Source organism: Cherax quadricarinatus, chromosome 53 (genome assembly GCF_038502225.1).
Source record: "Cherax quadricarinatus isolate ZL_2023a chromosome 53, ASM3850222v1, whole genome shotgun sequence".
Lineage (NCBI taxonomy): Eukaryota > Metazoa > Arthropoda > Malacostraca > Decapoda > Parastacidae > Cherax > Cherax quadricarinatus.
In genome coordinates this window covers 13192433-13206186 of record NC_091344.1, presented here as the reverse complement: position 1 = coordinate 13206186, position 13754 = coordinate 13192433, and positions in this window count along the sequence as shown.

Here is a 13754-nt window from a genome sequence, read left to right as displayed (position 1 = left end):
AAATAGCTATAATTTTTAGCATGGCTGAAAAGATGACTGTTGTGTCAGCAAGAGGAACATGGGTTTGTGGTTATGTGTCGGAAAGGGAAGCGGCAAGAATTACCAGTATACTGGAGAGCAAGAGTAGCGGACTGTATTGCTGCTGCTTTGTTTCTGTAGTCTTCTGCCTCCCAGTGCGTCATCAAGTGCTTTAATATGCTGAACATCCGCAGCTTAACCTGACCCTCGCTGTTTCAGTTCCCGTTGCCTTGAACTTTCTACTGACTTTCACCGTGGTCACTAACAACTTTACAGTGCTTCATGGCGAGCGGCAACGTTGTCCAGCTTTCAGTTGCAGTTTCTCTCCATATCTGAGTCGCTGTGTAGAGAATTAATATAATTATCGTAACGTCGGAGATTTACTGGCAACACAGGAATTTGAGGTTGCCTCTTGATAAGAGGTTTCCATATGTGTTTCTGAAAAGTTTATTCGGGCAAGATAGGGAGAGCATTGAGACATCACACACCTAATTAGGAGCCTTCTGATACAACAAACGTAACTTTCGTAAGTCATAAAGATTAACCTCTTTACTTATTCGTCAGAGAAACCCACTTGAGACGAGTCTTTGTCATCTGATGGCCTGTTCAGTGATGGCAGTTATATCTGTAACAGGCACCCAACAAAGCAATCAATCACTGGCGTGCTCTGGCGGACTCGATCAGTAGTCTGTTTAGAACTGGTCTGTATAGATCGGTAGTCTGTATAATTGAGCAGTGATTGGTATAGGTATACAGTTTTAGACTTCGATTTGATTCCACTTAAGCGAGAAGTTACCCAACAATTTGTTAAAAGTGTGTTTGTGCCAATTTATTGGCAGTGAGCAGAGGTTTCACGGCCAGAAACCTGACGGACTCCAACACCTGCAACAGAGGCATCTGTAATGTTTTTATTTTTACTAATTTGAGTAAATATTCATTCGTAAACTTTTTTTTTTTACTTTATAGGCAAATAAGGTATCTTGAGAGTTTGTCTCAGGTTTAAAAATATTAATTCAAGGTATGTATTTGAAGTGATTTTACCTAATTATAACTGCGCTTGCGGTGACGAAATTTTTCGTTGGCACATCAAAAAATAAATGCGAGAGGCAGTGGTGGTGCCAAGGGAAAGTTTGGGGGCTTCAGCTCCCCCCCCCCGCAAAATTCCCTCAGACCCCCAAAGTTCCCAAAAAATAGTAATAATAATAGCGGTGCTTCAGATCAAGTCTTCTGGCTTTCCTTTACAACCAGTTAGCAACCCTAGAAGGCCCTGGCGAGAGGTGGTATTATATCACTGGTGACTGAAAACACACTTAGAACATTGTTCTCTTCAAGGTCTAAAACTTGAACAAATTGTCATTATATTCCAAACATGATTTTGACTATTTATGATCTAAGAGCTGAAACGAAAAATTGACGAGTGCGTGTAGTATACTTGGCGTGCGTTCGCGCGCGCGCGCGCGTGTATGTGTGTGTACTCACCTATTTGTACTCACCTATTTGTGGTTGCAGGGGTCGAGTCTTAGCTCCTGGCCCCGCCTCTTCACCGGTTGCTACTGGGCCCTCTCTCTCCCCGCTCCATGAGCTTTATCAAACCTCGTCTTAAAACTGTGTATGGTTCCTGCCTCCACTACGTCATTTTCTAGGCTATTCCACTGCCTTACAACTCTATGACTGAAGAAATACTTCCTAATATCTCTCTGACTCATTTGTGTCTTCAACTTCCAATTGTGGCCTCTTGTTTCTGTGTCCCCTCCCTGGAACATCCTGTCTTTGTCCACCTTGTCTATTCCACGCAGTATTTTATATGTCGTTATCATGTCTCCCCTGACCCTCCTGTCCTCCAGTGTCGTCAGGCCGATTTCCCTTAATCTTTCTTCATAGGACATTCCCCTTAGCTCTGGAACTAACCTTGTCGCAAACCTTTGTACTTTCTCTAGTTTCTTGACGTGCTTTATCAAGTGCGGGTTCCAAACAGGTGCTGCATACTTCAGTATGGGCCTGACATACACGGTGTACAGTGTCTTGAATGATTCCTTACTAAGGTATCGGAATGCTGTTCTCAGGTTTGCCAGGCGCCCATATGCTGCAGCAGTTATCTGATTGATGTGTGCTTCCGGAGACATGCTCGGTGTTATACTCACCCCAAGATCTTTCTCCTTGAGTGAGGTTTGCAGTCTTTGGCCACCTAGCCTATACTCTGTCTGTGGTCTTCTGTGCCCTTCCCCTATCTTCATGACTGCATTTGGCAGGATTAAATTCGAGAAGCCATTTGCTGGACCAGGTGTCCAGTCTGTCCAGGTCTCTTGGAAGTCCTGCCTGGTCCTCATCAGATTTAATTCTCCTCATTAACTTCACATCATCTGCAAACAGGGACACTTCTGAGTCTAACCCTTCCATCATGTCGTTCACATATACCAAAAATAGCACTGGTCCTAGGACCAACCCCTGTGGGACCCCGCTCGTCACAGGTGCCCACTGTGATACATCATTACGTACCATGACTCGTTGTTGCCTCCCTGTCAGGTATTCTCTGATCCATTGCAGTGCCCTTCCTGTTATATGCGCCTGATGCTCTAGCTTCTGCACTAATCTCTTGTGAGGAACTGTGTCAAAGGCCTTCTTGCAGTCCAAGAAGATGCAATCAACCCACCCCTCTCTCTCGTGTCTTACTTCTGTTATTTTATCATAAAACTCCAGAAGGTTTGTGACACAGGATTTGCCTTCCGTGAATCCGTGCTGGTTGGCATTTATACTCTTGTTCCGTTCCAGGTGCTCCACCACTCTCCTCCTGATAATCTTCTCCATAATTTTGCATACTATACACGTCAATGACACAGGTCTATAGTTTAGTGCCTCTTTTCTGTCTCCTTTTTTAAAAATGGGAACTACATTTGCCGTCTTCCATACCTCAGGTAGTTGCCCAGTTTCCAGGAACGTGTTGAAGATTGTGGTAAGTGGCACGCACAACATATCTGCTCCCTCTCTAAGGACCCACGGGGAGATGTCCGGTCCCATTGCCTTTGAGGTATCGATGTCCCTTAGCAGTTTCTTCACCTCCTCCTCATCTGTATGTATGTCGTCCAACACTTGTTGGTGTATTCCTTGCTGGTGTCCCCATCTGGTCTGTCCCCCCAGAGTCCTTCCTGTCTCTACTGTAAATACTTCCTTAAATCTCGTGTTGAGCTCCTCACATACCTCTTGATCGTTTCTTGTGAGTTCTCCACCTTCTTTCCTCAGCCTTATCACCTGGTCCTTGACTGTTGTCTTCCTCCTAATGTGGCTATACAGCAGTTTCAGGTCAGATTTGACTTTCGATGCTATGTCGTTTTCATACTGTTGCTGGGCCTCCCTCCTTATCTGTGCATACTCGTTTCTGGCTCTTCTACTAATCTCCTTGTTTTCCTGGGTCCTATGCCTCCTGTACCTTTTCCATTCTCTGTTGCACTTAGTTTTTGCCTCCCTACACCTTCGGGTAAACCAAGGACTCGTTTTGGTCTTCCTATTATTTCTGTTTCCCTTGGGAACAAAACTTTCTTCTGCCTCCTTGCACTTTGTTGCCACATATTCCATCATCTCGTTTACTGATTTTCCTACCATTTCTCTGTCCCACTGAACCTCCTGCAGGAAGTTTCTCATACCTGTGTAGTCCCCCCTTTTATAGTCTGGCCTGTCCCCTTCAGTTCCTGTTACCTTCTCCACTTGTAACTCTACTATATAGTCAAAACTCAGAACCACGTGATCGCTAGCTCCAAGGGGCCTCTCGTAAGTGATGTCCTCAATGTCTGAACTGCTCAGGGTGAACACAAGATCCAGTCTTGCTGGCTCATCCTCCCCTCTCTCTCTGGTTGTGTGTGTGTGTGTGTGTGTGTGTGTGTGTGTGTGTGTGTGTGTGTACTCACCTAATTGTGGTTGCAGGGGTCGAGACTCAGCTCCTGGCCCCGCCTCTTCACTGATCGCTACTGGATCCTCTCTCGCTCTGCTTCCTGAGCTTTGTCATACCTCTTCTTAAAACTATGTATGGTTCCTGCCTCCACTACTTCACTTGCTAGGCTATTCCACTTGCTGACAACTCTATGACTGAAGAAATACTTCCTAACGTCCCTGTGTGTGTGTGTGTGTGTGTGTACTCACCTAATTGTACTCACCTAATTGTGGTTGCAGGGGTCGAAACTCAGCTCCTGGCCCCGCCTCTTCACTGATCACTACTGGATCCTCTCTCTCTCTGCTTCCTGAGCTTTGTCATACCTCTTCTTAAAACTATGTATGGTTCCTGCCTCCACTACTTCACTTGCTAGGCTATTCCACTTGCTGACAACTCTATGACTGAAGAAATACTTCCTAACGTCCCTGTGTGTGTGTGTGTACTCACCTAATTGTACTCACCTAATTGTGGTTGCAGGGGTCGAGACTCAGCTCCTGGCCCCGCCTCTTCACTGATCGCTACTGGATCCTCTCTCTCTCTGCTTCCTGAGCTTTGTCATACCTCTTCTTAAAACTATGTATGGTTCCTGCCTCCACTACTTCACTTGCTAGGCTATTCCACTTGCTGACAACTCTATGACTGAAGAAATACTTCCTAACGTCCCTGTGTGTGTGTGTGTGTGTGTGTGTACTCACCTAATTGTGGTTGCAGGGGTCGAGACTCAGCTCCTGGCCCCGCCTCTTCACTGATCGCTACTGGATCCTCTCTCTCTCTGCTTCCTGAGCTTTGTCATACCTCTTCTTAAAACTATGTATGGTTCTTGCCTCCACTACTTCACCTGCTAGGCTATTCCACTTGCTGACAACTCTATGACTGAAGAAATACTTCCTAACGTCCCTGTGTGTGTGTGTGTGTGTGTACTCACCTAATTGTACTCACCTAATTGTGGTTGCAGGGGTCGAGACTCAGCTCCTGGCCCCGCCTCTTCACTGATCGCTACTGGATCCTCTCTCTCTCTGCTTCCTGAGCTTTGTCATACCTCTTCTTAAAACTATGTATGGTTCTTGCCTCCACTACTTCACCTGCTAGGCTATTCCACTTGCTGACAACTCTATGACTGAAGAAATACTTCCTAACGTCCCTGTGTGTGTGTGTGTGTGTGTGTGTGTGTGTGTGTGTGTGTGTGTGTGTGTGTGTGTGTGTGTGTGTGTGTGTGTGTGTGTGTGTGTACTCACCTAATTGTACTCACCTAATTGTGGTTGCAGGGGTCGAGACTCAGCTCCTGGCCCCGCCTCTTCACTGATCGCTACTGGATCCTCTCTCTCTCTGCTTCCTGAGCTTTGTCATACCTCTTCTTAAAACTATGTATGGTTCCTGCCTCCACTACTTCACTTGCTAGGCTATTCCACTTCCTGACAACTCTATGACTGAAGAAATACTTCCTAACGTCCCTGTGTGTGTGTGTGTGTGTTTGTTTGTGTGTGTGTGTGTGTGTGTGTGTGTGTGTGTGTGTGTGTGTGTGTGTGTGTGTGTGTGTGTGTGTGTGTGTGTGTGTGTGTGTACTCCTATTTGTGGTTGAAGGGGTCGATCATAGCTCCTGGCCCTGCCTCTTCAATGATTGCTACTAGGTTCTCACTTTCTCTGCTCCATGAACTTGTCAAACTTCGTCTTAAAACTATGTATGGTTCCTGCCTCCAGTACATCACTTCCCAGACTATCCACTTCTCGACAACTCTGGCTGAAGAAATACTTCCTAACATCCCCGTGATTCATCTGAGTCTTCAACTTCCAACTGTGACCCCTTGTTGCTGTGTCCCATCTCTGGAACATCCTGTCTCTGTCCACCTTATCGATTCCTCTCAGTATTTTGTATGTCGTTATCATATCATCCCTATCTCCTGTCATCCAGTGTCGTCAGGTCGATTTCTCTAAGTCTCTCCTCGTAGGACATACCCCTTAGCTCCGGGGACCGGGAGCAATCTAGTTGCAAACCTTTGCACTTTCTCTAGTTTCCTTATGTGCTTGGCTAGGTGTGGGTTCCAAACTGGTGCTGCATATTCCAATATGGGCCTAACATACACATTGTTCTGGGTCTTGAACATGTGTGTGTACTCACCTAGCTGTGGTTGCAGGGGTCGAGACTCAGTTCCTGGCCCCGCCTCTTCACTGAGTGCTACTAGGTCCTCTGTCCCTGCTCCATGAGTTTTATCATTTATTTTGTGTGTGTACTCACCTATTTGTTCTCACCTATTTGTGGTTGCAGGGGTCGAGTCATAGCTCCTGGCCCCGCCTCTTCGCTGATTGCTACTAGGTCCTCTCTCTCCCTGCTCCACGAGCTTTATCATACCTCGCCTTAAAACTATGTATGGTTCCCGCCTCCACTACGTCACTTTCTAGGCTATTCCACGGCCTGACTACTCTATGACTGAAGAAATACTTCCTAACATCCCTTTGATTCATCTGAGTCTTCAACTTCCAATTATGACCTCTTGTGTCTGTGTCCCATCTCTGGAACATCCCGTCTTTGTCCACCTTGTCTATTCCGCGCAGTATTTTATATGTCGTTATCATGTCTCCCCTGACCCCCCTGTCCTCCAGTGTCGTCAGGCCGATTTCCCTCAACCTTTCTTCGTTGGACAATCCCCGTAGCTCTGAGGCTAGTCTTGTTGCAAACCTTTGCACTTTCTCTAATTTCTTGACGTGCTTGACTAGGTGTAGATTCCAAACTGGTGCTGCATACTCCAGTATGGACCTGACGTAAATGGTATACAGAGTCTTGAACGAATCCTTACTGAGGTATCGGAACGCTATCCGTAGGTTTGCCAGGTGTCCGTATGCTGCAGCAGTTATATGATTGATGTGCTCCTCAGGAGATATGCTCGGTGTTATACTCACCCCCAGATCTTTTTCCTTGAGTGAGGTTTGCAGTCTTTGGCCATCTAAACTATATTGTGTCTGCGGTCTTCTTTGCCCTTCCCCAATCTTCATGACTTTGCATTTGGCAGGGTTAAACTCGAGGAGTCAGTTGCTGGACCAAGCTTGTAGCCTGTCCAGGTCTCTTTGTAGTCCTGCCTGATCCTCATCCGATTTGATTCTTCTCATTAACTTCACATCATCTGCAAACAAGGACACATCTGAGTCTATCCCTTCCGTTATGTCGTTCACATATACCAAGAACAGCACAGGTCCTAGGACTGACCCCTGTGGAACCCCGTTTGTCACAGGCGCCCACTCTGACACCTCGTCACGTACCATGACTCGTTGTTGCCTCCCTGCCAGGTATTCTCTGATCCATTGCAGTGCCTTTCCTGTTATGTGTGCCTGATCCTCTAGCTTTTGCAGTAACCTCTTGTGAGGAACTGTGTCGAAGGCCTTCTTGCAGTCCAAAAAAAATGCAGTCGATCCACCCCTCTCTCTCTCTTGTCTTACTTCTGTCACCTTGTCATAAAACTCTAGTAGGTTTGTGACACAGGATTTTCCTTCCCTGAAACCGTGCTGGTTGTCAATTATACACTTTGTTTCTTTCCAGGTGCTCCACCACTCTTCCTCTGATGATCTTCTCCATGACCTTGCATACTATACACGTTAGTGATACAGGTCTGTTGTTTAGTGCCTCATGTCTGTCTCCCTTTTTAAAAATTGGGACTACATTTGCCATCTTCCATACCTCGGGGAGTTGCCCAGTTTCAAATGATGTGTTGAAGATCTTTGTTAATGGTACACACAGTATCTCTGCTCCCTCTTTAAGGACCCACGGAGAGATGTTGTCTGGTCCCACCGCCTTTGAGGTGTATGTATGTGTGTGTGTGTGTACTCACCTAATTGTACTCACCTAATTGTGGTTGCAGGGGTCGAGACTCAGCTCCTGGCCCCGCCTCTTCACTGATCGCTACTAGGTCCTCTCCCTCTCTGCTTCCTGAGCTTCGTCATACCTCTTCTTAAAACTATGTATGGTTCCTGCCTCCACTACTTCACTTGCTAGGCTATTCCACTTCCTGACGACTCTATGACTGAAGAAATACTTCCTAACGTCCCTGTGACTCGTCTGAGTCTTCAGCTTCCAGTTGTGACCACTTGTTTCTGTGTCCCCTCTGGAACATCCTATCTCTGTCCACCTTTGTGTGTGTGTGTGTGTGTGTGTGTGTGTGTGTGTGTGTGTGTGTGTGTGTGTGTGTGTGTGTGTGTGTGTGTGTGTGTGTGTGTACTCACCTATTTGTGGTTGCAGGGGTCGAGTCCTAGCTCCTGGCCCCGCCTCTTCACCGGTTGCTACTAGACCCTCTCTCTCCCCGCTCCATGAGCTTTATCAAACCTCGTCTTAAAACTGTGTATGGTTCCTGCCTCCACTACGTCATTTTCTAGGCTATTCCACTGCCTTACAACTCTATGACTGAAGAAATACTTCCTACTATCTCTCTGACTCATTTGTGTCTTCAACTTCCAATTGTGGCCTCTTGTTTCTGTGTCCCCTCCCTGGAACATCCTGTCCTTGTCCACCTTGTCTATTCCACGCAGTATTTTATATGTCGTTATCATGTCTCCCCTGACCCTCCTGTCCTCCAGTGTCGTCAGGCCGATTTCCCTTAATCTTTCTTCATAGGACATTCCCCTTAGCTCTGGAACTAACCTTGTTGCAAACCTTTGTACTTTCTCTAGTTTCTTGACGTGCTTTATCAAGTGCGGGTTCCAAACAGGTGCTGCATACTCCAGTATGGGCCTGACATACACGGTGTACAGTGTGTGTGTGTGTGTGTGTGTGTGTGTGTAGAGGGTTACTTGGACACAAGGAAGGCTTACGTACTTTTAAGTTATATAAATACTTGCTAGCTTCAACGACGCTATTATAAAGACTGACATCAGATTTAGTACTTATTATTTATATGTGTTCACTGTCACTGTTATAAATGAACCTAGTGATACCTCCATGACTGTAAAAACATCATAGTATAATAAAAAATATAACAATTACCTAGGTGTTATTGTGTACATCCTTCAAGGGGAGGGGGTGGCCTTGATGCTTGAAATGAAAGTTTAAAAATATTTATAAAACCTATCTACTATGTTTTTACTAAAGCATTAGTCGCCTTTGCCAGTAAGTGCCATACAAAAGGCCTTTTCTGGAGGTTATGAAGGCTCTATTCTAATTGTTAAAGGATAAAACAATAACTTACCTACTCACCCATGGATATGAATTCCCAGCGCCTAGTGATGGGTGGTAGGCCACTCTCTTTTCTTTAATGTCCTTCTGCTAGTTACTCATACCTTATTTTCCACTTTTTCAATCTTGCCCGTTACCCTTCCCACTTCTTTTCGCTCTCTCATCATACTCTTACGATGACCAAGATAATGCTAGAAAATTCAGCAGTGTGACTTACCTCTATTGCGGTCCTTGGATCCACTTCCTCCCAACACCCGGCTAATACCTATTATTATTATATTATTATACCTATTATTATATAAATGGCTTAGAAAAACAGCTAAGCAGACGAATGAGACTTGTGCAATACTGAGGTATATTCAAGTGTTGCTTAAGTGTCTCACTCACGTACCTGCTTAGTACTTGTATGTAAAGTAAAAGGACACAAGTGCAACTAATGTGACATTTATTGTAGCAACGTTTCGCTCTCCAGGAGCTTTATCAAGCCATTACAAACAATACATGGACACAGAGGGTATATAAAGGCTCAGAGTGAGGTGAATACTAGTGAGGTACCGTTTCGATGTTCACTAGTGGTAGTAGTAGTAGTAGTAGTGGTAGTGACAAAAGCAATTAATTCGTACATGAGTAAAAGGATATAAAAGCTATTACTTGGGTAACATAAAAATAGGTTGGACAAATATAAACTGGAATGAGGCAGGTTGTTTCAGTGTTCACTCTCTGTGCTTTGTGTAGTATAACAGGAGAGACTATGTGATGGCAGGGTTTACTGTTTTCAGGAGGATTCTTGCTAAGACTTCGGAGATGGTGAAGCTGCCGTTGTTTTGTTTAATTGTATTCGAAACAGCGATCAGTGCTGATTCAAGGCACTTGCGTGTGCGGAAATTAGTTTCTTTTATCACTAATTGGGCGTCTCTGAATTTCATAAGATGATTGGTGGAATTTCGGTGTTGTACACAGGCGTTGTTTAAGTTGTCGTTCCTACATGCGTATATGTGTTCATTGAGGCGGGTGTCGAGGTTTCTTGCTGTTTCACCTACGTAGATCTTGTCACAGCCTCCACAGGGTATAGTGTAAACTCCTGCATTGACTGGTTCGTGGTGCTTGGGTTTTGTCCTGGTTAGATCCTTTATTGAAGTGGTAGAAGCGATGGCGACTCTGGTGTTAGCTTGTGAAAGTACTTTTGAGACGTTTAGTGCAACCTGGCTGTTGGGAAGAATTATAACAGTCGGTGGAAGGATATGGGACGCGAATCCCTGATAAACAACTTATCGTCACGCACCTTAACCGACTACGAGAAACAAGCACTGAGTCTGGGACTCAAATTTACCACCAACATACGCAAACCTAACTATCAACTCAATCTTGTTACCAGGAACCATAGACACAGTGACAGCAACTTCCAGAAGGGTTATATACAGGGCCTTCTCACTGCAGCTTTATGTGAACCTTCTTCTTCTAATCTTCCTAGAAGATACATCACTGCCCTTAAGGACCTCGCCAACGACCCCAACATTATCGTCACCACCGCCGACAAAGGAGGTGGAGTCGTCATACTCAACACCAGTGACTACAACACTAAAATGATGGACCTTTTGAATGATCAATCTACATACGAACCTATCAGCACTCAACAGTGGGAGACGCTCACCAAAGACTTTCTATACAAAAGCAGACAAATACTCAAACGCACTAGAGAAGGGAAGAAACTTCTGTACTTGTTACCAAGCAACCCTAAACCAGCACACATGTATGGTTTACCCAAGACCCATAAACACAATATTCCTCTCAGACCAATCACGTCAGGAATAGGCAGTGCTCCACACAAACTAGCCGGAGTTCTTGCCAAACATCTTTCCTGCCTTCTGGGGACCATCAGCCCCGCTCATCTTAAACACTCAGGCGACCTTCTCAACCGCATCCGTAACCTCTCCATCCGTAACAAGAAACTAAGCAGTTTGGATGTGACTTCCCTCTTCACAAAAGTACCTACCAAAAAAGCCATCGAGGTTCTACGACGTAAAGTCAACCAGGACCTTAATCTTCCTTTACCTCCCGGAGATTTTGTTGACTTGATTGAACTCTGTGTTAACTTCAACTGTTTTTCCTTCAATAACAAGCTCTACAAACAAACCTACGGCATGGGAATGGGGTCCCCAATAAGTGCCGTCCTAGCCAACTTATACATGGAACACCTAGAGTCTGAACACTTCGCCAACATCATCCCTTCAAGCGTCACTTGGTTACGTTACGTGGACGATGTCCTCGTAATAACTCCAAAACGTTTTGATGTACGGGATCTTCAGGCAAGGCTCAACGCAGTTGAACCAGCGATTCAGTTTACACTAGAAGAAGAGTCCAATGACAAGCTACCTTTCCTCGACGTCCTCATTCACAAAGTAGACAACAACCTAAGATTTCAAGTTTATCGGAAACCCACCAATAAAAATGATCTCACACACTTCTATTCCAGTCAAGATACCAAGACCAAAAGAGGCATCATCATCGGGTTTTTCCTAAGAGCATACCGAATTTGTAGTCCTGAGTTTCTTGACGAGGAATGTACTTACATTCACCAAACATTCACTGAGTTACAATTTCCTTCTTTTTTCATCAAAGACTGCAAGAAAAGAGCTCTTCAGATCATCAATTCTCCACGCATCAACACCGCTCCCAACAAAGTTATAAGTCTTCCCAACAGCCAGGTTGCACTAAACGTCTCAAAAGTACTTTCACAAGCTAACACCAGAGTCGCCATCGCTTCTACCACTTCAATAAAGGATCTAACCAGGACAAAACCCAAGCACCACGAACCAGTCAATGCAGGAGTTTACACTATACCCTGTGGAGGCTGTGACAAGATCTACGTAGGTGAAACAGCAAGAAACCTCGACACCCGCCTCAATGAACACATATACGCATGTAGGAACGACAACTTAAACAACGCCTGTGTACAACACCGAAATTCCACCAATCATCTTATGAAATTCAGAGACGCCCAATTAGTGATAAAAGAAACTAATTTCCGCACACGCAAGTGCCTTGAATCAGTACTGATCGCTGTTTCGAATACAATTAAACAAAACAACGGCAGCTTCACCATCTCCGAAGTCTTAGCAAGAATCCTCCTGAAAACAGTAAACCCTGCCATCACATAGTCTCTCCTGTTATACTACACAAAGCACAGAGAGTGAACACTGAAACAACCTGCCTCATTCCAGTTTATATTTGTCCAACCTATTTTTATGTTACCCAAGTAATAGCTTTTATATCCTTTTACTCATGTACGAATTAATTGCTTTTGTCACTACCACTACTACTACTACTACTACCACTAGTGAACATCGAAACGGTACCTCACTAGTATTCACCTCACTCTGAGCCTTTATATACCCTCTGTGTCCATGTATTGTTTGTAATGGCTTGATAAAGCTCCTGGAGAGCGAAACGTTGCTACAATAAATGTCACATTAGTTGCACTTGTGTCCTTTTACTTTACATATTGTCGGTAATTCTACCAACTTTATTACAATCTGCTTAGTACTTGATGAACGGAGACAAAAAGTGTAATTATTACAATCAAGGGGGAGCGCTAAACCCGTAGGATTATGCAGCGCCTGTGGGGGGGGGGGAGATGTAGAAGGCATTCAGACTTAATTCAGGGAACTGCAGGACAGATCCAAATTCCCTAGATCAAGAGCCCCTCACTAGCGTCAAGGAAATTTCCTTGAGGGGACAAGTGTAAGGAAACATCCAACCTTCCGTCTGGGATCAAACCTAAAGCAGTAGATGCCCATCATAGAACGATATTTTTTTTATAGTGATTACATACACCTCGGTGTGCAGATTGTTTTTGCTCAATACTTGAATACTGCTCAACATAGTATGGAGATTCTTTATACAATGATCTGTATGTCTTGAGATGAATTTATGAAGATTTGGAGTTAGTAAGTTTATTTAGGTACAGGTACATATAAGTACAATTATCACAGAGTGTGTGTTGTTAGGTAAGACACACATGCAACAGTTAGTTATCTTTATTTCGAAACGTTTCGCCTACACAGTAGGCTTCTTCAGTCGAGTACAGAAAAGTTGATAGAAGCAGAAGAGACTTAAAGACGATGTAATCAGTCCATCACCCTTAAAGTTTTGAGGTGGTCAGTCCCTCAGTCTGGAGAAGAGCATTGTTCCATAGTCTGAAACAATAGTGTAAATTACATACCCCCCCCCTTCTCCCAAAAAAAGAGCCAGACAAAGCGACTTATTTTATTTCCATCGGGTTTCTTGCTAATAACATTTGCATAACAATATTTTCCAGATGATAAGACCAACAACACTTGACTAACACGCAAATACCTAGTTTTACTGCTAGGTAAGTTGGAGAGTAGAGAATCTTGTCCCTACGTCCCCTCAAGGAAGGTTCCTTGATGTTGGTGAGGGGCACTTGATTTAGGGAATTGGATCTGTGCTCCAGTTCCCCGAATTAAGCCTGAATGCCTTCCACATTCCCCCCCCCAGGCGCTGCATAATCCTCCGGGTTTAGCGCTTCCCCCTTGATTATAATAATAATAATTGTCCCTACGTGTCGTTGTGTCTGGGTATAAGTTAATTTTGTGCCAAATGCTCTGACCACTGAGCTACGGGAACTTATGAAAAAGT